Here is a 20,926-nt window from a genome sequence, read left to right as displayed (position 1 = left end):
TTTCTTTTTGTGTGCGAGACAAGAGTCCAGGAAAGTGCAAAAATAAAGCTTGAAGTTAATTTTGTTTTAAGAAACGGATGCACTTTATATTAGATAGCAAACATCAACTAGCATTTTAGTCTGTCTGGAATGAATGGACAAATGGTGTGCCTGTGATTTCAGAATAGTAAGTCACCATGCTGGTGCATATAAATAGTAGGTATTGGGAATGTCAGTCTCGCTCAGCCAGCATGTGGAAAATTGGAAGACTGAAAATGTTTTTTTGACAAATGTGAACATAGGTGTGCTTAGCTCAAGAAGTACCAAGTTGCATCAGCTTCTCTCCAAGAGGCTTGGGAGCAACACACTAAAATAAGAACCTGCAACAACACTCTTAGTAATCTATAAAGATAAGATACTGCCCTTGCCATACACTGGCCCAATAAAGAGAGAAATTGTGTATAAAAACATTGTGATTTGAATGGATTGACTCACTGACTTTAAAAGAAGCTGCCTACCAACTGATTAGTTGAGCTGTCCAGGTTTGAAATCAGGATGTGACTTAATTTCAATACTGTAAAGAGCCCATTAAAATCTGTCTGGGAGAGAAAATGGATTTTGCATTCCTAAGTATCTCAAGAGTCATGACTACCAAAAGGATGCCACTTTCATTCCTTCTGAAATAATTATTTGTAGTTTACCAGAAATATCATGTAGAAACATATTAAATTGTTCTGCTTTATTATGTTTCTGGTAAGTGTATATGTGGATGGTGTTTCTAGAAGCTTTCCAAGACCGCGATGAAAATAAATTTAAGGTGTTTTCTCTCAGATTACATGTGGGGAAAAGGGGAAAACATGTACAATGGGGGAAAAATTGTGTAGTAGGTAAAATAATTCAAGTGTACATTTTTTTGTTATTATGGTACTTTCAAACTTCAATCTTAAATAGATCTAGTAAACTGTGGCTTACTAGTTATTTAAATAGTGAAAGGTTTCAGAGTGGTAACTGTGTTAGTCTGTATGAACGAAAACAACGAGGAGTCCTTGTAGCACCGTAGAGACTAACAAATTTATTTGGGCATAAGCTTTCATGGGCTAAAACCCACTTCCTCAGATGAATGGAGTGAAAAATAACAAAAAGCAGTGTGTACAGCACATGAAAAGATGGGAGTTGCCTTACCAAGTGGGGGGTTAGTGCTAACGAGGCCAATTCAATCAAGGTGGATGTTGCCCGTTCCCTACGGTTGGCAAGAAGGTGTGAGTAACAATGGAGGGAAAATTACTTTTTGTAGTTGACTCAGCCAGTCCCAGTTTTATTCAGTCCTAATTTGATGGTGTCCATTTTGCAAATTAATTCCAGTTCTGCAGTTTCTCATTGAAGTCTGTTTTTGAAGTTTTTTTTGTTGTTGAAGAATTGCTACTTTTTAAAGTCTGTTATTAAGTGTCCACGGAGATTTTTTTTTTAAATAGCGAACTCTCTCTTCTACAATAATATCAACTAATATCCATTAGCCTGGGGAGGGATTTGATACTATTCAACTTACATTATTTCTAACGACACAGGAAAAGACAAAAGTAGGTTGCTGGCAAAGTAGTATGCGTGAGCATCTGCAAAGCTGAATCACTCTAGTTCAGGAAGTATGCTGCTGTTGTGGGAAACTAGTCACTTAGATAGTGGGGCGGGGTGGGGGCAAATCTTAACAGCAAAAAACAAACGTAAGTACTTCTAGATTTACACTAGGACTGGGCATTTTTAATTCTCTGGTGCAGTAAAATATCAGTGCAGGTCTATACTACAGTTTTGCCAGCATAGCTTTGTCAGAGATGTGGGGGAAAAAAATCTGATGCTCCTCACATACAGCTGTGCTGGCAAAATCCCCATGTTGACACAGCTTACACTAACAAGAGTCCTTTCATTGGCACAGTTGGTCATTGGGCAAAGTGGATTAATTACACCAGCTAGAGAACTTCTTTTGCTGGTATATGCAGAGTCTCCACTAGGGGGCCTTGCTGGCATATCTGTATTAACAAAGTCTAGACCAGGGGTCTCCAAACTTTTTAAATCGCGCACCCCCAGGGCCAGCTCTGGGGAAGCAAAAAATCCCAAAAAAACAAAAAAAAACTGCCGCCGGCGTGCCACTGAAGACGGAGCAGGGAGAGCCAAGCTGCCACTGGCGTGCTGCCAAAGAATCAAAGGTCCAGGAGTGCTTCTCCTGCCACGCACCCCCACGGATGGTCTTGTGCGCACCCCACTTTGGAGACCACTGGTCTAGACCAGTGGTTCTCAACCTTTTCGGGCTTAGGACCCATTTGTAAATGTCTTTTGTCTGTCATGACTGAATAAATAGTCTGGGGGTAGAGGCCCTGGGGTGGTTTCAGTCGGGTCCTGTCCCCTGAGGGGGGTTGGGTCCTGCCCAGCACTCACCCCACAGTGGCAGCTTCTGTGCTGTGGGGCTGGCTGGGCTTGGCTCTCTGATCTGAGTGTCGCAACTTCCAGAGTTGCAGTGCCTCTCAGGTTTGGCCCCACCCCTCTGGCTGGACCAAATTTGTGAGAGTGGAATTGTGACCTGGCTCATCGGGATGCAGTGCCACTCGCTCAGATTTGTCGTACCCAGACTCCATCGTCATGATGGCTGGGCCAGACCTGAGCAGCACTGGGACCCCAGAGGCTGCAGTGCTGAGAGCAAGGAGGCGAGCCCAGCCAGCCCTGTGGGATGGGAGCTGCCGCACAACCATTTGAAACATATCCTGACCCACAGGTTGAGAAACCCTGATCTAAACTAGCCTTCAGATGAGCTGCCCTGACTTAAGAAGTGCAAGTGCAAGGACTTAAATCAAGAATTATGGCCATACAAATAGTCACAATACACTCTTTTGCCAAGAAGCAACAAACCGTGTTTGTGCCATGTAATTTGATAGAAATGACCATCTCTTAAATTCCAGCTCTTCAACTTGCCTGCCATTGTAGGATATGAGCGGAAGAGAAGCTGGCTAGTTGGGTGAGGAGTGAAGCAAGGGAGCAAACCATGAGTTTAAAGGGAGCAGAAGTGGATGGCTGCTGTCTGCATCCCTGCAGGACTTGAAGTTTTTTTTTTAACTGCCAGTTTTTGTTCATAAACTGCAGGCTGTCTCTCAGGGCTTGCAGTTTCATTGCTTCTGCTGCTTCTGTAGTATCCGGTAAGGGCTGTGCTCCTGCCTTCTATCGCTGGTCATTAACAGATCTCTCAGTTTTTGATTTGTAGCTTGCTTTCTAAAGCTTATGCCCTTTTCTGAACACACATCTTTCAGGGTTTTTGGTAGGCAGGAGCTTTCCCAAACTGCATAGATGCTTGCAGAGCTGAGTTCTCTGCCACTTCTGATGATGTTGCTTCTTGCTGTCCTGTGAGAGCTACAGCCACTTGAACGGAGGAGGAGCACCAGCTATTAAATGATGGCATAATAAACACTGAATTGTCACTCACTTACTGCACTAAACAGGCCTGTTAAAATTAGGACTTCTTGCTTCACACTTCATGTCCAAAATACTGTAATAAAGTACTTTGTTAAAGGGTATGTTACAACGGGGGCTTGAATACATTTACACCCATTTACTGCAGTGACAAATAGTAAAGTAACAATCTTCATGTGGGCCAAGGAAAAATGTCCTTCCAGTCTTATTTAATTGTTCTGAAGGCATGTTATACAGTGTGAGGCAATGGAATAGCGAGGAAGAAAGATGAGATTGTTTTGAAGCTAATAGGCGTTCTGTTCAGCACTGTAAAAGTACTTATTGGCACCCCTTGTTAGGTGTTCGGGAGGACGTATTTTAGTGTACTCCCATATTTCAACCAAGTGCTCTGATAACTCTTGTAAATCTATGCAGGGGTCAGGTTAACTGTTTTGGTGTGTTAAGCATGGAGTCAGAGTAAATACACAGAAAATCCAAAAGAGGATTTGTTACACCAATTTGAATAAAGATGTATATTCTGTTAAGCAAAAGCTTCATACACATAGATTTGAAACAGTTTATTCATCGTAAGCTACTAAAAAGAAACAAATATTAGACTGAAAGGGTTTAATAACGTTGGCTGTTAGAATTGTTAATTATCAGCACTAGGATGATAAGAAATTAGCTTACTTTGGGTGCTACTAACAGGAGTGGTAGTGAACAATATTGTTTTCTTCTGCTAATGTTTGAAAAAACTGGAGCCGATATAGAGGCACGGGAGTTGACCACAGACTGAGTGAAATAACCTATGCTAATTTACACTTGGCTTCACAAGAACTCTCTGGCAACCATAAGGACTACAAAAGTAATGTTGACTTTAGGTTTTGTAGAAGCTGATGGCAAATGGGAGACCAACACCAGGGCTAATGACTCATTCACCAGGGACAAGTGCTAAAATGCTTTTTAGACTTAATTATGTCTCAAGCACAACAGTATAAATCTTAAAAAAAGTAAAACAAACAAAAAACAAACCTAGATAAAGTCAATGTAAAACCTAATGAAGGAACCTAAACTCTGCATCTTTAAGACCGCCCTTTCAATGCATGTGCTAAATTAAAGATGCCTTCACATCCACAAGCCTTGACTTCTGCCAAAAAGTGACTTGGTCCTTATAAACTACAAAAATAAACATGATTAATATAAATTAACTTCAGTTCTGACCAGCTGGAGCAAAATCCTTCCTTCACAGAAAGGGAAAATAGCCATCACATTGGAATCTGGAATTTGTTCCGGTGCCTAAGCAAATGCTGACACTCAGAATAAAATGAGGTGACACTATTGGTAGTTAGGGACCCAACTTTCAAGAGATTTATAAAACCCAACACGATAAATTGTACCAAGATGTGAATCAGTGAAAAATGCAGAATAGAAGTATGCATGGTTATTAGAGAAAAGAAGTACTAAGTTATCTAGTTCGTAGTGCTGGCTGTCTGAAGTTACACTGGGCTTCAAATATAGTTCCTGTAGAAGGTAGCATTATGTCTTAACCATCTCCATAATAAATAATGAATAAATGCTTAGGAAACCTAAGTGCTGAACATGTTGGGATGTAGAACCTTGTTTATGGAAGGATGATTCCATTTCTTCAGACTGTAAAATGTAGCTGGATTTTGAGATCTCTGCTTGCTAATCAAAAGTGTGACATCAGAGACATGAAATTTGAGTACTTTCATTTATTATTCTTAAATCTATAAAAACAGGCATACCTGCTGTTCAGTGCACCTTAGATAGTCTAAAACCTAACATCACTAAACCTCCAGGAAAACCAGAGTCATCCTTCAAAAGTAATGCATATTAGGTCCCACTTTTCAGTTGCCCATTCAAAAGGTGGCCCATGAGTCATGCTACGAAGGTCAACATTATGATGGCACCAGAAACTCCCATCAGGTATAGGGCCCCATTACACTTTGCACTATACAAACATAAGACTGAATGTGCTTTCTGTGGTTGATGATTTATAAAAAGCCAGGATGCTTGATAGTCAAAGACTTTTGTAGCCTGTAAGGTTTTTGTGCTCTTCGTGCCTTTTTGAGGAAGATATCAGAACTTGGTTTGAATCTTTCAATCAACAATAAACGAATTCTTTCACTTTGTAAGCTTTTTCCAGTGGTGGATTGTCAGCTGATCAGAAGATCCCCCACACCAAAGCTATTCTTTTTAGGTGATAAATCTGAGGAACTATCCTCAGGAGATGGAGAAGGTTTTGGAACAAATTGATAAATCAAACAGCAGTAAGTCACCAGGACCACATGGTAATTCACTCAAGAGTTCTGAAGGAACTCAAATATGAAATTGCAGAACTACTAACTGTGGTATAAAGAAAAGGAGGACTTGTGGTACCTTAGAGACTAACAAATTTATTGGAGCATAAGACTTTCGTGAGCTACAGCTCACTTCATCGGATGTATGTAACCTATTGCCTAAATCAGTCTCTATGCCAGAGGCGATCTAAGCAATTACAGGATAGTAAGCCTAACTTCATTACCAGGCAAATTGGTTGAAATTGTAGTAAAGAACAAAATCATCCTCAACTTATCATATTCATCTACGTACCTGATGAAGAGTCAACATGACTTTTACAAGGGGAAATTTTGCCTCACCAATCTACTAGCATTCTTTGAGGGAGTCAAAAACCATGTGGACAAAGTGATCTAGTGGATATAGTGTACTTAGACTTTCAGAAAACTTTTGACAAGGTCCCTTCCCAAAGACTCTCAAGCAAAGTAGGCAGTCATGGAGTAAGAGGTAATGTCCTCTCATGGATCGGTAACTGGTTAAAGGAAAGAAAACAAAGGGTAGGAATAAATTATCTGTTTTCACAATGGAGAGATGTAAATAGAGAGGTTCCCCAAGAATCTGTTCAACGTATTCAGAAATTATCTGGAGAAAGGGTAAACAATGAGGTGGCAAAACTTGCAGACTAGCTGAGTCCAAAGCTAATTGCAAAGAGTTATAAAGGGATCTCTCAAAATTGGGTGACGGGGCAACCAAATGGCAGATGAAATTTAGTGTTGATAAGTGCAAAGTAATGCACCTTGGAAAAAAGAATCCTAAGCATACATACAGACAAAATGATGGGATCTAAATTATTAGCTGTTACCAACTTCGAGAAGTATGTGGCACTGGCCACTATCAGAGACAGGATGCTAGGCTAGGTGGACTATTGATGGTCTGACCCAGTATGGGCATTCTTAAATCCTTATCATAGCTAATCCTTCTTAGTCACTTGGGCACATTGAGAAGTTGTGCTGCAGTTACACAGATGAAAGAAGGGAAGTGTTCACAACAGTAAAAAGTCGAATCAGTTTACAAAATGAAAAGGAGAAAGCTACAAGTCTAATTTTTACTGTACTTCTAACTTGTATTTTTTGGTAACGTCCTCTATGCCCTTTTAAATTTAATTCCCCCTCAAGTTTCTATTAGACCACTTTATCAGGTAAAGATCCATCATGTAAATTACAGAGGAAACTGTCAAATGATATTTAAATGGTTTAGGTTGAAGATGGCACTAGGAAGTCTGGCAGTGTGGTCAGGTTGGATAGTAACCCTTGTTAATTCTATTTTGTGTCACTATGTAAAGGGTTGGGTTAATCCTTGTTTCAGTTAGGGGATGGGGTAGCATTCATAATTCATTCATGATAAATGTAAAAAGCCCATTAAGATATTTTATACAACCAGGTAACTGAAACAATGAGTACCACCCAAAATGCAGGCATATGGCAAGGCTTGAGGAGAAGCTGAACCATGTGGCCCAAGGGATTTCCCTGAGGACTGATACAGCAAACACAGAGACAAGGGCATTGACTGGCGGAAATGAAGCACCATAGTCATGGAAGAACTGGTAGCCTGTCTGCGGTAAAAGCTGCGCCTCTAGGCACTGTGTTGGTTAAAAGAAGTTAGGAGCTGAGCAAAAACCCCTCTTCTGTTAGATTCCTCCTGTGTTCAGGGAAATAGGACTTCTTGCTTTCTCTGTAAATAGGATTGGATTGAATACATGACTTGCATCGGATTCTCTTCCTAAAGGAAACAGCCTGCAGGGCCCTGAACTTTGGCTAATTACTCAGGTCAAAAAGGGGTAACAGTAGTCAAACCTGACCCATGTATCCAGAAAATTGCCTCACATAGAAAAATTAGTACTCAGTTGTGGACACTCCATCTTCAGCTTCCACTAAGAGCAAGTGTCTGGGAACAGTTAATAATTTGTGCTTGAGTATCCTGGAGGAAAAAAGAAATGTAGATGACTGGCTAGAAAAAATTAATAAAATAGATCTGGAAGCCTATTTAGGGTGTCAGTAAAGACCAGTGGTTCTCAACCTATTTATCATTGTGGGCTACATATGTGGTCCACAAAGTGTTTACCTGGGCCACAGGTTGAGAACCACAGTGCCTCCAACCTAAACTTCCACACAAACCCCTATGCCCAGCTTGTTCTGCTCCTGGCCCCACTCTGTGGAGGGTTCTCTGGGTGGAGAGCCAGCTGGGGAGCAGGGACCCTGACCTGGACCCCACCATGTGGGGTTGATGGGGCAGCCAGCACCTGGATCCCGCCAGGTGGCAGTCTGAGCCCACCGGGCAGCAGCCGGCAGCCCCAACCATGAGCCCATGGCCTTTAGTACACAGCTGAGCTGGGCTGCAGTGTGTGCTAATTGGGCTGCAGGTTGAGAACTGCTGGTAAAGACTCCTACTACTGGCTCTTTCCCAAGTTAAGTAGAGATCAAAATTAAGAGGGTGTTACATATGTTACTGGGATTCTTTATATATGTAAATTATCTCTCTCTCTCGTGTGTGTGTGTGTGTGTGTGTAAAAAGAAAAGGAGTACTTGTGGCACCTTAGAGACTAACAAATGTATTTGAGCATAAGCTTTCGTGAGCTTCACGATGAAGTGAGCTGTAGCTCACAAAAGCTTATGCTCAAATACATTTGTTAGTCTCTAAGTGCCACAAGTACTCCTTTTCTTTTTGCGAATACAGACTAACACGGCTGCTACTCTGAAACCGTGTGTGTGTGTGTGTGAGTTTTGTCCTCTGACTTGCTTTATATACCAGTTCAGAAGCAATCCAGGCACCTTGGTTAAGTTGAGGGTGGGGTGGGAAAACAAACTAAGGTTGAAGTAGTGTAAAATTGAAAGGACCATAAGAGAATCTGCTGCATGTGCAAGCACTAGTTAAGAAGCGGTTTAATCCTAGCCAAGATAGTTTGTTATGCTGCATGCTTTTGAAAAGGACACTTCCTCTCCATTTGTAACAGGCAGCATTGCACAACTTTTTGTTAAAAGTTGGAAGCTGACAGCGAAACAAGAATAGAATTAAGATTTTTCCAGCCTGATTTCTAGCAAACCAGGTTAAAGTAAATCATTGTAGACTTGCAGTCACTGGCTCCCAGTGAAGAGCTTTTCTTCGCATTTTACTATTCTGGCTGCTCCTCTTGCTGAAGAAAAAATTGCTTGATATGGCGGGGATCTTTTTGAAAATAATGTTTTGTCAACAAAGTGATATTTGTCAGTAATTCTGGAAATCTTCAACATGGATATATACTAAATGCACAGCAAAACTTCACTTAAAGGCACTCTTCAAACAAAGGAAAACTTACCAGCTTATTCCCTTTGTTTGTTTCATATATAAGGGCAATTTCAGATTGAAATCTCAAGTCACTTGCTTTTTTGCTTTAGGCAGTTCACACCTATAGTGAAAGATTATTGTAGTTGGAGAAGTAGTTAAGTACAACCTCACAGATTGAGCAAACCATCTGAGAGGGGAGTCAGTCCTGAAATTGTTAGAAATTTGTTCATTAAAAGTGACTAGAAGAAAATATTTGCTTAAACAAATGTGAGGCAAGTTTTTAAATAGCTTGAAACTTAAATGTTTTTGAAAATTCTAGCCAATAAGTGTCTTGGGATGGAGGGTGGGATTTCCTGTTCTGTGATTTCTTGTATAGCATTGAGTGTCTGTTGCTTATCATGGAGCAGTTGATGTTAAAGACCAGTGTCTAATTTGTTGCTCCTCAGAGAGCTTACATCATGGCTGAATGCTGTTATCTTGCTCTGTTTTCTTGACGGTCTGCTGGAAGCTTTTGAAAACGGTTTCTGTGCTCCTGCAGTGTTGCCCAAACAAACCTTGCATGTTACTTTTGTTGCTAAATATAGCAACGGTTCCCAGTTCCAATTTGAAGTTCGAGTGGCGTCCTGCATGGGTCATAGAAAACAGAAGAGTATACGTGCAGTTTAGCCTGTAAAACGTTCTATTTAAAGCTCTTCATTATAAGCAGTATGCAAGTAGTGATGCCTGTACATTCCATTATAAGACCCATTTTTTGTTTGCTTATAACTTAGCCCTAAGGGTTACAGTGAGGCAAAAAAAAAATCCATGCTAGTTTTCTGCCTCAAGCTGATTTGATTTTGAATGATTCAGCTAAAATAGTTCAGCCTTTAAAGGGAATGAGGTTTAAGAAAAATACATTTTGCCCATACTGAGTTTCTTTTCAGGGATGTACCTTTAGGTGAGGTGCTTCTTTTCTTTTCTTTTTTTTGGTCAAGCCATAAGCCTCTAAAAAATTTTCATCTTTACACACATTCTAGACTAGTTGGAGTTTGCCAGCTAAATTAATCCTGTGTGTGTGTGTGTCCGTCCCTCCCATCTCCACTGAGCATACGCCAGGCTGGGGCTATAAGGGCTGAGCAGAACCTCTCTTGCAAATGCAGCTCAGAGACACTATGGCACTGTACACAGGAACTGAGAGGTAATACCCCAGGAGCAGTCTCTGGTGCTCTGTGTTGCTTCTGCTCCCCCAGCCCCCCAGCAGTGAAGAGGAGGAAGCAGCGTGAGTGCAATACAGAGGGGTGAAATGATGAGGTGGGGAAGTAGGAGGAGGGTACAAGGGCATGGGGAGGAAAAAGGAGGGACCAGGGTCAGGATTTGCAGTGGGTAAGAATAAGAGCAGAAAGGGATGGAGATGGGAGTGGGGTGAGATGCAGAAGGGTCTCTGACCTGTAAATCATAATCATACTCTACTACAGAACCTGGGCTTAAACACATTATTCCCGAGTGTTAGCAAACTTTGATTGTTCGACAGGTAGCTAACCTGTTGGCTAGGTGGCTCATCCCTGTCTAGTGGAGGTCAGTGAAAGTTAGCTTTCTCCTGCAACGACTTTGTTAGCTCAAGTGGTAGAGGACTGCGTGGATGTAAAGGTCCCTGCTAATAAAACCATGTCAGGGTACTGTGGGTCTACATGATGAAATACTTGTTTTGTACGCCTCTATTTTTACACAATTGGCAACGGGCTTTGTTGCAAGGATAAGTTCCTGGGTTAGTGGTTCTGTTGTGTGGTATGCCCGTTGCCCATTGCCAAAGCCCGTTGTGCCCACATATCTATTCAGGGGACACCATCACAGGGCCTAATAACATCAGCCACACTATCAGAGGCTCGTTCACCTGCACATCCACCAATGTGATATATGCCGTCATGTGCCAGCAATGCCCCTCTGCCATGTACATTGGTCAAACTGGACAGTCTCTACGTAAAAGAATAAATGGACACAAATCAGATGTCAAGAATTATAACATTCATAAACCAGTCGGAGAACACTTCAATCTCTCTGGTCACGCAATTACAGACATGAAGGTCGCTATCTTAAAACAAAAAAACTTCAAATCCAGACTCCAGTGAGAAACTGCTGAATTGGAATTCATTTGCAAATTGGATACTATTAATTTAGGCTTAAATAGAGACTGGGAGTGGCTAAGTCATTATGCAAGGTAGCCTGTTTCCTCTTGTTTTTCCCTACCCCCCCCCCCCCCAGATGTTCTGGTTTAACTTGGATTTAAACTTGAAGAGTGGTCAGTTTGGATGAGCTATTACCAGCAGGAGAGTGAGTTTGTGTGTGTATGGGGGTGGGGGGGATGTGAGAACCTGGATTTGTGCAGGAAATAGCCCAACTTGATTGTCATGCACATTGTGTAAAGAGTTGTCACTTTGGATGGGCTATCACCAGCAGGAGAGTGAATTTGTGGGGGGGGGTGGAGGGTGAGAAAACCTGGATTTGTGCTGGAAATGGCCCACCTGATGATCACTTTAGATAAGCTATTACCAGCAGGACAGTGGGGTGGGAGGAGGTATTGTTTCATATTCTCTGTGTATATATAAAGTCTGCTGCAGTCTCCACGATATGCATCTGATGAAGTGAGCTGTAGCTCACGAAAGCTTATGCTCTAATAAATTGGTTAGTCTCTAAGGTGCCACAAGTACTCCTTTTCTTTTTATAAATAACTGCCTTCTCTACACAACCCTGATTCATCTCTAGAGCAGGTCTGGCCTGTGCTCTGAAGGAAGTGTGTGTGTGGTGGTGGTGGGGGGGAGGGCTGCGGAAAAAAAATTACGTGGTCACATAGGAAAGACTACATCATGCATAGGCACAAAGGTAGTAGGGGTGTATGTGAAATAACGTTACACAGGCAACCTTAATGTTGGTGTTGGCTAACTTGAGTGCTTTAAACCTTTGAAACCTTAATGTTCTTTCAAGATAATTTTTTGGATGTATTTGAATACTAAACCTGCTGTACACAAACATGGTCTTGTAGCTTAATGTCAGTGGAATGTAATACACATTTGGACTTGAATATTTTTAAAAAAGTAACCTAAATGATAAATGACAATACTTTCATGGAAACACAAGGAATATGTAGTGAAATATATGATTGTGTTGAGCTGAACTGAGGCCTGCATTTTCTTTCTATGTGAAATGGGGAAAACTCCATCTCACATAAGTGTTGTGAATGTGAAGTCATTAACGCTTATGAAGCATTTGAATATGATCACGAATGATCAGACATTAAAATGGCATACTAGAAATATGCTCTATAATGGATATTCAAACCACTGAGTTTCAACAAACTAACATGACATCACTTGTACAGCACAATATAAAACATTTGAGAAGAATGGCCTGGTGCTGTGTAATTGAAATTATTGAACACAAAGCTAGGGTTGGTGTCCATTTGAACATCAAGGTCAGGTAAAATTGATGTTGGGGAAATAAAATAAATCCTTCATAGGAGAGTTAATTGTATAGAAAACTGACTTGCATGAAAATGACATGTTTCAGCAGTGTGTAGCAGGAACACACAAATGCACCCAAACCTGCGTATGTTTTCCTTGTTGATAGCCAGGACACAAGGCCAGGAGAAATTGTAATTTGCTTTCTACTGTGGGGTACCTCATACTGTAGTTAAAGTAATAGGCTAATTGAATTTATTTACTTAAAAGCCAGAGTGTGATGACTGCTTCCACAGAAGGGAGCGGAGACACTTCTGCTGTTCTGCACCACCGAGGGAGGAAGACGTGACTGCCTTCCCTCACTCAGTTTATTTGCTTCTGGTGGAATTCTGTGCCACTGCGTGTGCACAGAATTCATGTTCCGCACTGAGTTCTTTGCTTCCCTGCAGAAAAATTACTTTCTGACAGGGAAGCTGCAAGAACAGTCACACACCACTCCCTAGCAGTGCAGGTACAATGTTTCAGGCACCCAGAGTAGCCAGTGGAGAGGTAAATCACTGCAGGTTTGGGGGCATCCCAGCCAGTGGCTCCTACCCTGAAACGGGATCAGCTGCTAGTCCTGGCTGGGTTTGAGGTAGGAGAGGATGGGACTTCCTCTTCCTCTGTGAGGAGTGGCTGGGGCTGTGTCAGACCCATCCCCAGAAACCTCCCCCAGCTGCAGGAAGCTCAGCCTCCTCCCCTGCTTCCTGCCCCCATCACTCCTCAGCTGTAGGGGGAGGGGTCAATGTATGGGAGCTGCTCCCCCATCCATCCAACCCCTGTGCATCTGGACCTCCTATACCCAGACACCCCTGCCAAGCCTCACCTGGTACATCCAGAACCCCCCTAGCCCCCCATACCTGAACCCCACGCCAATGAATCTCAACCCTCTGCATCTGGAGTCCCCCTGTACCCAGACCCTCTGCCTCTGGACCCCCACCCCTGCACCCAGACCACCCTGCACTGAGCTCCCTACACTCAAATGCCCACCCTGATGCCTCACCCTCTGCCACCCTGAGCCCCCACATCCAGACCCCCATTGCCACTGACCACCAAGTAGTTGCACCCAGATCTCTCCGCTGAGCCTCAACAGCCTTCACCTGGAACCCCCCATAAGAAGCCTCTGTGCATCCAGATCCTCCTCCCATCTAGAGTGTTCTCCCCCCACCCCCCAACTCTGCTGCCTGCACCCAGATTGTCCTACACAGAATCCTCTCACCCCACACCTTGATCCCCTCCACACTTGGATCCTGTCTGGTTGAGCCTACCTGTCCCACACTTGGTGCACCTGGCACAGAGGGTTAGGGCTCCAGGGTATTTCTGGGGGCAGGCCTAGGCCTTATGCTGTGTCAGGGTCAGGTGCAGCCTCACTGCTGAGTCCGTGTCCTGGGGTTGGGGGGTGAGGGGGACTGCAGGGTGATCTTTCACCTTCATGCAGCTCGTGGCCTTTGCTCCCCATTGTCATGCTGGAGCCTCTGCATTTATTTATTGACAAATAAAACTTCCAGAATCTTGAAGAATTTAAAAATATTATGCGCAGAATTTTAATTTTTTTGGCACAGAATGCCCTCAGAAGTATTTATTGTCCTGGATATAACTTCAAGTCCTACCTTCATTTTGTTTCTTGGGATGCAGGAAGTATGTTATAAAGTATTCAGGACAAGGGGCTATTTTCTCTTTTGACAGAAGCACCATGGACTTCTGTAGCAGTAGGCTTAAGTCTTTATGGTAATGAATAAAGGTGTCCCTCTATTACATAAATATTTCAACTGTTTTCTCTTTAAAGAAAAATAAGGATTTGTTTAGAATTTATACATTGTGTCTTTCACCTTCTGACTAGTACGTGGCAGGCATTTGGCAGGAAGAGAAGGTGACATTTCCATCTGACCCCACAGGCATCATTCTGCTCAATGAACCATCCAACTATAAGAATAGAATCATGATTGGCTTCCACAGAAGTTAATCAGGCAGCTTTTCAACTTGTCTAAACCAATGGCATGATATAACAGCTATATCGATACTTCAGAAGAACCAGTGGAATCTTGGAATGACAAAATGGGGAACACAAGACCATCTGGTTAAGCTATCAGTTTTTGTTTTTGTTTTTTAAAGAGGCAGCCAGCAGGTTACCACTGGACTTTGCCAAATTGGTGCTCGTAACATACAGAAAAAGAGTGCCTAAAACTTACAGGTAGAAAAGTCACTTCGGTGTAATTATGCTTGCACTAATAACTGATCAGCAGTATAAACTTAAAGCTTTGACCGTGTGATTTGGTTACAAAGCAGTAATATTTCTTCCCTCTGTAAGAAGTGACCTTGTTGTTCATTACGATTGAACAACATTAGTCCTAGCAATTCTGAATTTAATTCTGAATGTCTTAGGCCTGAAAGTTTAAACTTAAAGGTATCTGAATAAGAGTGTCATGAAGTGATTTTGTGTGTACTTTTCCCAGTTTGATTATAATGGGGAAAGTTTATTTGTGTGTTCTAAACCTGCTCTTCTTATGTTTTTATGTGTCTTAAAAAATATTTTGGTCCAGTAAGGCAAAGTATGTTTAAATTTCTTTTATTCTGTACTCTAGAGAAGGTAGCGATCCTGCAGGTTTCCTTGCTGCCTAGCCCTGAGGAAGAAATATTAATGGTTGCCTTAAAAAGAAAAAGGAAAACATTAAAACTAACAGAAGTGGCAGGTTCTGTAAGTCTACTTGGTAGAACTATAGGCCTGTCCCTGAAAGGAGGAGAGCTCCTCAAAAGCCTGTGGGTTTTTTGTTGTGGATTACGATCACCAAAAAATGAAAGATGGCGTCAATTTATTGAGCACTGTTAAGGTATATATTCTTAGTGCTGATGAAGATAGCACATAACAGTATCTTACACAGAGTAAATCACTCTTTCAAATGCGGGGAATTGAAGTGCCTGGGATTCAAGTGATTTGCTCAGGATACACCAATCAAGTCATCCATGATTGATCTTTGCACTGCAATCCAGGCCTCTTCATGGAGTAGTGTGTCATACTATCTGAACTATGTTTTCTCCCTTAAAGCAGATACTTCACTTGGCCATTGCGAAGAGAAACAATGTAAGGAATTTGTTCATGTTATCAATACCACTTCAGAGGCCTGAACTTTCCGTTTTAAATGGGTTGTTCAGAAAAGCAGCCAATACACAATAGATTACTTTTAGTCCTCTAGATTCACTTTCTCTTTCTCTCAGCTGGAAGACTAAAACTAGACTGGCTATCCATTTCCCGACCTGCTGCATTAGGATAATACTACCATCAGGTTTCCCCACACTGGAGTTGAAAGTTGTTTTTTTAACTATGCAAGGCCATCTGTTCATATCGCAGATAAAGCCCTTAATTTTCAAATTACTAAATTTCAGGGCAAAATTAAATGGATAGCCACTATTAAGTTGTTCAGTTAGCTCTCTTGGAGTTAGCTCAGCTTACAGTACTTGTGATCAACTGGGAGCTATTTCAGCTTTTTTGGTCAAAGTCTAACAAGAATTTAAAAATAAAAATAGTGGTGCACACCTCGCCATTAACAGGAAAAACCCAACTTAAAATGACTTAAACTACATCCCTGCTGATATCACTGCTTTTTGCAGCTGAAGAAGATGCTAATATCACTTTCCCTTACAAACCTAATTTTGACTAAACGTGTTAAATTGCTGCCTCTCAACGCACTGTGGGAGCAGAAAACTGACTAGGAGCACCCAATATAATGAGTGATTAAGTCTTTAGGATTTCATGTCCCCATTTAACAGAAAGCAAAGTTAAACAAACTGCAAAGTGTTGTCCGAAGGGAAACTTGGAGGAATGAGGCAGAATTTTTTTTAATAACAGGATGACTATGGCTGAGCGTATCTAACATGAGACTGTTGTTTTAGAATGTGATCTGCAAAGCTTTTTTTTTCCCCTCTGTCTCATGCTAAAAAAGATAATAAACTTGAATGCAGTATTCTTCTCTCAAGAACGAATGTTCTTACAGCTGCAAACTGGTAAGTTGAACTTCTCCTCAAGCAGAGTTCCTTCATGCTAAATGACAATGTCAGATACAGGGATTTCTTGTTAAATAAAGGCTGGAGAATAGGATTGAGAGTTATCACTTGTACTCAGTGTTTCAGCTTGTGCTGTCTTCCCTTTCTATAGATTCAGTTTCACTTAAGTTAAAAGTATTCTGAAATGAAGAGAGCCTTGTAAAACTTGCTTTTGTAAAGCCTAGTGAAGAAAACAAATCTACTTTCACACACAATTGTTGCATGGGCCTTATGAGAATTGGTATGCAGATGAGTGACTTGAGTTCTTATCCTGATGCTGTTGTCAGCAACTTTTATTATTTTTAGTGGGGCCCCTACACTTTGAGTGTAGGAGTATAAGATTTAATACAGAGCTTTCTGTACTGGGCTGTGAGCCTAGCTATAAAGCAGGATCTTAAGGTAGCGACATTAATGGGCAGCTCGGCCTTCTCTGAGGATTCTGTGAAGGATCTGTCTGCTGTGGAATGGCCACTTTTCTACTATGGTATTTATTGAGCCCACACTGGGCTTCTTGTGTGGTACAGGTAGCTGTTTCTGTCAAACTCTGAGACCATGTCTACACCACAAACCACTATCAACACCAGTTATATCTGTGTACACCCACTGCAGTTTGTATATCACTCAGAGGCGTGCATATTTGGCTGCTTGTGTCAGCTCTGCGTGTGCTCACCAGGAGTGCTTGCATTGATGCAAGTGACATGCACCACAGGTAGGTATCCCAGTGTGCCACTTGCCACCATCTGGCACAGTGCCTGATGGAATCTTTTTCCTAAGTCTTGGCGAGGTGAAGTGAGTTGACAGGGATCTCTGGGAGCTAGGAGTCAAATTCCCAACATGCAACTTGCTCCCATAATGGATGACATAAGGTTTCCAGAGTATGTGGCTGCCTTTCTTAGCTCATGCTTTTGATGCTCTTTATTCCAAACTAGTTCTGACCTAGAACTAGAGTTTTTATTAGATGGGGTCAAAATGTTGGTTGAAGTTAAGTGAAAGGAGAAAAGCATTAACCTGAGTTTCTTCCTTCGCTTCTAGTTGCTGTCACTGTGAATATACTATATGGTGTTAGCTGACGGGCACAAATGTGGTGGGGATCTGATTTGTACTGTTCTACCCCAGGAATAGAACACAAATCAGAGGTTCCTGAATTCATGTTCTTCAGATATCACTCATGACTCTGACAGTAGGCTCAGATCTTATGCTGCACTACAGCATGTCATTTAAGTTTGTTTGTTTGTTTTTTTTGTTTTTTTACTGTGGCACTTGTAACTAGCCTCTATTTAACATTTTAAAGATTGGGTGATTTCAATTCCATTTTAAATAACAAAAAGTGCAGAGATTATGCAAACTATCTGGCTCCAATAACCTTTTATAGGTGCATACTGTCAAGATCATCTTGCTTACGCTTATCAGGTACTTTCTGCATATCATCTTCACTTAAAATAAACGGATAACACTTTTTGTTCGATATCCCTATTTCTGTTGTGCTGGAGTGTATTGGAGTGTAGTTTTTCATTTCCAAATCTTGTACTTTATATAACATGCTAAATGTGATTACAAAGGCATGGTACTATCTCAACAGTAGGTGAAGTATTGAATGTAACCAGTTGGTCAAATTGTCATATTAGTGTTAGTGCTTTTGTTGAACAAAGCTTTTCAAAAACCCTGAAGCAGAGGTTTCCAGACTAGTCTGAACCAGTGGTTGTCTACTAGCTGATTGGTCACTTGGCAGTGGCTCCTCACTTCCACTGTCAAAATAATAATAAGATAGCGAAATGTTCACTATCTCATTAACATTACTTCAAACTTCAAAAATTGCTTTTGTCAAAGGGATGCTATATAATGGTAAATGGGAGTGGAGGTTGGCTGCTTGATTTCAAATGGAAGGGTAGGGAAGACAAGATCCGATGAGTGAGCTGTAGCTCACGAAAGCTCATGCTCAAATAAATTGGTTAGTCTCTAAGGTGCCACAAGTACTCCTTTTCTTTTTGCGAATACAGACTAACACGGCTGTTACTCTGAAAAAAGATCCATATTGACTCAAATGGAAAAGTTTGAGAAGACAAGTTAATTAAAACATGCAGGAGCTTCCTGGTCACAGTAAGATCGTTGGGAATGGTTAAGACTAGATGTGCGTAGATAAGTGATCCTTAAAGAAAGGTTACCACAGAGTTTTGAAGAACAGGAATGTGACTGCCACTCAGTCTGAGTTAGAAATGAGAGAAAAAACAAATGAACTAATGCTGGAGCAGTGTCCACCATGGCTTTCAAGTGCAAAGCATGGGAAGCAGATGAAATAACTCTGGTCACATCAGCTTTAGATGGATGAAATTTTGATATCTTAAAATGGTTTATGCAGGCTGGCTTCAGAGTGTTGGTAGTCAGGAGCAGCCCTAACAGTTTCGACAGTCAGGCTGGAAGAAATTTTCAGTACGAGCTCCCCTCTCCCCCACCCCCAAGTGGCTGAGCAGCAAAAAAAAAAAAACCACATAGCTGGCCAATCAGTGTGGGGCAACCCTCTGCCTCCCCCCCGCCCATACTGAGCGACACAGCAATATCGCACGCCCTGGAAGCTGGTGCTCAGGGTGATCGCTGTGCTCATCTGACCCTAGAACCAGCTCTGGTAGTAAGATATTTAAGCAAGCTAAGCTTGAACACATTAAGTGTATCTGAAGATGACTGCAGATGGTTTAGTGTTTGTCTTCACCTGGGAGAGGCTGCATTGATGGTTTATTACAAACTGAAGCAACAGTGTGGCATGCAAATTGGGTTATTACCTCTCTTCTTAAGACAAACAGCTACACTTCTGTCTGTCCAAACTAAATCCTTGGCCTGACTGACACATCCTCAGGGATGTCTGGCCATGAGCTCCCTGTTTTCCCTCCTGTGTTCCTCTTCCTTTTCCCAGCTCTACCACTTCCTACCTCGCTTTTCACATTCCAGCCATATTTAAGTACTGACTGATTTCACTTCTCTCTCAATTATTTTTGGAAGTGCTAAAGTCTGGTGCAAGAACTTACTGGGCTGTTGCCAGTTGTAAATGCACCTTAAACTGACCAACTGTTTGGCAGGTTTATTGAGTATGTGTCCTGTATAGGAAAGGTTTTAAAACTGGTTGGAAGTCTTAACAGTCATTTCCCTGTAGCTAATGGGATGTTGTCTTGTGCAGGAAGATAATGAAGCACCCACCAGCTGAAAAAGCAGGAAAACGCTAAGGTTGCTTCATCCCAGAAAGCATTTAGGAGGAGGATCTGAAAATGAGCCTGCAGAGTTAGAGGGAACTGGCCTTGTCTATACTAGCAAAATAAGTTTCTGTACTGCACCGATTGCATCAGTGAGGCAGCTGTGCTGGTGATGGCAACAGTGTAAATGTTAGTGCAGACAGAGCCCAAGCATCTCCTTCCTGCTGAGTCACTGCCTACTTTGAATGTGTTCTTTATCAGGCTCTGGTGAACACTTGAGATTTTTAACTTTTATAGGTTCCTATATGGCACTTGTCACTAGTATCTACACTAATGGCTTGGCACTAGTGCAGCTGTTGAGTTGCTGCCTGTTGCTGAAACCAAGGCACATATTCAGGTAGCGTAGATGCAGCCTGATTAGTTGGCAACAAAGCAGCTGACTACAGGGCTATAAAAACAAGGAGCTAAAGTGCGGAAGCCAGGCAGCCAGAGGAAGAGGACTTCTAGTTACAGTAGCTGGATTTGCCTGTGGGACCCTGATGGGGAGGGGAAGTAACCAGCAGTTGGCCTAAACAATGCTAGGGTGACTCAGGGCTTGGCTACACTTGCGAGTTACAGCGCAATAAAGGAGCCCCGGGTGCACTAGCTCACTCCCCGTCCACGCTGGCAAGGCGCGTAGAGCCCTCTGACTCCACGGCTACAGCGCTGTTGGTACTCCACCATGGCAAGTGGAATAACGGTTGCTGTGCCCCCACTGGAGTGCCGCGGCACCAGTGTGGACGAGGTATTGCTTTACTGCGCTCTGATCAGCCTCCGGAAAGGTCCCATAATCCCCTTAAGTCAAGTGGCCGCTCTTGTCATTGTTTTGGAATCACTGCAGGAATACGGATATGCCCTTTGAAAGCTCCGTTTCTGACAGCCAGCTGCTTATCTGCTCCAAGACAAAGCAACCATTAGTGTGGAATGCTGTGTGAGAGAGAGAGGTGGGGGGAAGGGGGTCTGCTGCTGTCTGAACTTACAAGACAGCATGCTGATATGCTCTCAGCCCCCCCAAAAACCCACTCTCTCTCTCCCAACATACACACAACACACTCCCTGTCACACTCCACCCCCCCCCATTTGAAAAACACATTGCAGTCGCATGCTGGGATAGTTGCCCATAATGTACTGCGCTTAATGCTGCGGCAAATGTGGCCACGCCAGTGTGCCTGA

General features: G+C 42.3%; 1 protein-coding gene across 3 annotated transcripts in view; it reads left to right on the top strand.

Moving 5' to 3' along the window:
- The window catches only part of TRIO (trio Rho guanine nucleotide exchange factor), a 401,689-nt gene that overhangs the window by 11,910 nt on the left and 368,853 nt on the right, over positions 1–20,926 (top strand). The gene's annotated exons all lie outside the window — the stretch shown is intronic.

This window comes from Lepidochelys olivacea (assembly GCF_965140295.1).
Source record: "Lepidochelys olivacea isolate rLepOli2 genome assembly, chromosome: 2".
Taxonomy (NCBI): Eukaryota; Metazoa; Chordata; order Testudines; family Cheloniidae; genus Lepidochelys; species Lepidochelys olivacea.
The sequence above is the reverse complement of the archived record's forward strand: the minus strand, read 5'-3'. Positions and strand labels throughout refer to the sequence as shown.